The sequence below is a fragment of the Piliocolobus tephrosceles genome, chromosome 12 (genome assembly GCF_002776525.5).
Source record: "Piliocolobus tephrosceles isolate RC106 chromosome 12, ASM277652v3, whole genome shotgun sequence".
In the NCBI taxonomy this organism is placed as follows: domain Eukaryota; kingdom Metazoa; phylum Chordata; class Mammalia; order Primates; family Cercopithecidae; genus Piliocolobus; species Piliocolobus tephrosceles.
Window position 1 is genome coordinate 70260285 of NC_045445.1, and position 3740 is coordinate 70264024.

A 3740-nucleotide genomic window follows, 5' to 3' on the forward strand; every position below is an offset into this window, starting at 1 on the left:
TTTTTTTTTTTTTTTTTTTTTTTTTTTTTTTTTTTTTTTTTTTTTGTATACGACTGCACATTCCCTGTGTGGATGTTCAATAAGATTATGTACTGGGTGTTTTCCTCTGATACACTTCTATCCCAGAAACTAGATGGATGGGTCATATATATAAAAGAGAGCCAGTATTTGGATATTGCCTAGTCTGCATGTGTTATGTTATGCTAACGACTTTGTAAACATATATTTTCTCTCTCGTAATCTAATTATAAGCGTTCTCATTTAAAATATTGCATGAGAGTAGGTCATTATGCTAATATACTTAGGGAAATAACTCAGAATCACTGAAGCTAATCCTTGTCCAACTTTCTAATTGAGAGGCTCTTTAAAGTGACCAGGAAAAAATGCCCTGTTTTATAAACTGGTGGGCATGGTCTCAGACTAAGAAACATTTCCTTCAAAGCAAATTTTAAAATTAAATATGCCGGCGGGGCGCGACGGCTCACGCCTGTAATCCCAGCACTTTGGGAGGCCAAGGTCGGCGGCACAGGAGGTCAGGAGATCGAGACCATCCTGGCTGACAGAATGAAACCCCATCTCTACTAAAACTACAAAAAATTAGCTGGGCGTGGTGGCGGGCGCCTGTGGTCCCAGCTACTTGGGAGGCTGAGGCAGGAGAGCAGCGTGAACCCGGGAGGCGGAGCTTGCAGTGAGCAGAGATCGTGCCACTGCACTTCAGCCTGGGCGACGGAGCGAGACTCCGTCTCAAAATATAAAAACAAAAATAAAATAAAATAAAATAAAATGAAATAAAGTTAAATATGCCAATTGCATTATTTTTAAAAAGAACTTTGCATTAATGTAGCCATTGAAAGGAGCTTTTGATTTCTTGAAATAATTTTTGTTGTTTTTCTGAAAGATTTAGTTTAGAAACCTGAAGAACTTTGAGATATTTGGTAGTAATATGAACACAACAGTTTTTAATTAATTTTAAAGATTTGAAGATGAAGGGCTGGCAGTCCTGTAAAGTCATAGTATATTTGTATCTCATATGCAGACATGGAGGTATGGTAGAAGAGAATGATGCTAATGTTGGCTTCAGCTATGTGTCCTTACTCGGACTGGTCCTCATTCCCCCACACCCCTTTTCTGGATACAAAAAAGGAAAGAAGATGAGACCTAACTTACTGATGCATGGCACTATTCTGGAATCTTTACAAATACTTAATCATTTGGCTACTTTTTCCTTCCTGCTGGACTCCTTTCTGGTATATCTGTTGTAAAGCCTTAGAAATTTTAAAATATTTATTGAATGACAAGATGAAAATGATATTTTTATCTTGTATTCCTTTTTAAGAGTCATGAGAAATTGATTTTATTATAAAGTGCAGTAATTAGGCCATTGAGCAGGACATACACATTTTTTCTTCCTATCTTCATTTCTCTTTCTCACACTCACTTGCTCGCTCTCATTCTTTTTTTTTCTTTTCCTGGATGCGTATCTAAGTGCCATCACCAGATGATGATCACAAAGGAAAATCAGCAAGAAATGGAAAGTGGCTTCACATTGAAAGAGTTCCTCTCAAACATGATGTCCTGTTTTTCTATGAGATCACCATTTCTAAGACTTTTTTCATTTTTTGAAAAAATGTTGGTATTTTTTGATATAAAAGAGTTATCTACAATATACAAACTCCCAACACAGTGAAGAAAGAACTTGGTGCTGATCATTAGGGACAGGCTAGGGATAAAAATTGATGCTGAAAAACATGTTCGGATTTACAATGTGGGGGAAAGACATCTGCAATTGTCTCTTTTACTTAGCAAGAAGAAAGATTCAGATATATTTGTGACTGTGGTGTATCATTTTAAACAGAATTTCCAGTTTCTCTTTTTGATATCGATTTTCCTATTTCATTTTTTGCTCCTCCGTGTTGATTTTATTTCTGTTACAATGATTTAAAAAAGATCAAGGAAGGGAAAGCGGGCTTCCTTCTCTGTTATTTATTTCTCCCTTGGCTATCAGATGGCTTAGTTTTAAGAGACATGTGTAATACATCCTTTTCCTTGATGCCGTTTTGAATACCATGGTTGCAGCTGCCAATCTTTTACCAGATCTTTTGCTTTGAGGAAAAAAATATATTTTTCTTAAATACTAAAAGGTGTCTTAAAGTCTTTCCATATGTATGCTTTTCATCCATTTTTATATGGAAATATGATCTCTTGCTTTTGGAAAGTAATTTTTTGTAAATGAACAGAAAGGACTTGCCATGATAGTTTTGGCAGTGTCCCCACTAGTGAAACTGAAAAAAAAAGATTTAAAAACAAGGTAGATGTAGTTTGATCAATTTTCTTCCCAAAGAGATACACGTCTGAACAAACACTGGTTATCCTTTAGCCTCACCATCTTTGAAAAGCCTCTCCTGACTACCCAACCTTCACTGGTCTCTACTTTTCCAAGTTCCTGTATTTCCAAATATTCATCTTAGGCAATTTTAGGACAGTCCAACTTGCCTAAAGTCATTTAACAGTTAAATAACAGAGCTAGGATTTTAACCCAAGCAGTCTGGCTTCAGAGTCTACCTGAACTCTTAATCACCATTCTATACTACCTTTTCATGACAGACCCTCTGATATGAGGAAATACTTTGATTAGGTGAATTTAAACTCTGGAAGAAAAACCGAGAAGAGGGCTGTACATGTTAACTTGCTTTCATCGCAGAGTTTCATTTTATTCAAAGTAAGCTGTTACACTCAATGGCTTTAAAATTTGTTGGCTCAAAGGAATGTGAGAGTACCTGAGAAAACTGAGATGCTCATGTTTCAAACTGACTCTAAAAATGTCTTTCTATTGCTGGGGATGTAGGGATTAGGGAGAGGGATGGTGGTAAAAATTGAACAAGTGTTCCTGGTCAGGGCTATCTTGGAAGCCCCAAAGCCAGAGGAGATGAAATTAGCTATGCAATCCTGACCTAAAAAATGGCACTGGGCCATAGAGGAAACCCATTCCCCTAGCTTACTCTAGTTCAGTCAATGGGCTTTGTCTTCATTAGTACTGTTGTTTTTGTTTTCCAATCCACTGTTATTTATGATTTTTTTTTAAATCTGTTTTTCTCATCTAATTCCCCATCACTTCTCAAGATATTACAATATTTCTGACAAGCTTTCAGATTTCTATAAGATTGTTCCTGAGAATGGCCCATTTGAGCTTGCTCCTTAAATGTCCAAACCCTTTCTTTTCCAGTCCTCTTACAAGAAAAAAAGGAAAAAGAAAAAAATTATAAAATTTTAAATAAAAAATACCATATATAGGTCAATACTTACATAAGCTGGGTGACAGAAATGAAAGCATACGTCTTTTATAAGACTGAAGCTGGTAGCTTGATGTTAGGTTTTCTAGGTCTCAGCCATTTGGTTCAGCTTTGTTGGTTCATAACTGTATGACTTTGAGCAAATAGAATCCTCTTCTCTGGGCCCATTTTCTCATTAATAAATTAGATAGAGTGGCCAATGAAACAACTTCTTTAGTACAAAAGTAAACTCTAGCAAGGAATTATCCATGAGCATCTCTAATTTGTACTGACTTTAATCTTCTAATGTCAATCCATGTCTCAATATATATTACCAAGGAGAATTAAATCATAATAATATCTAATACTTAGAGTGGTGTTCACTACATAGCAGCCACCCTTTAAATTAATTCCAAGCTATTCAGTCTGCACAACAATCCTAGCATATAGACACTACCATTTCCTTCATTT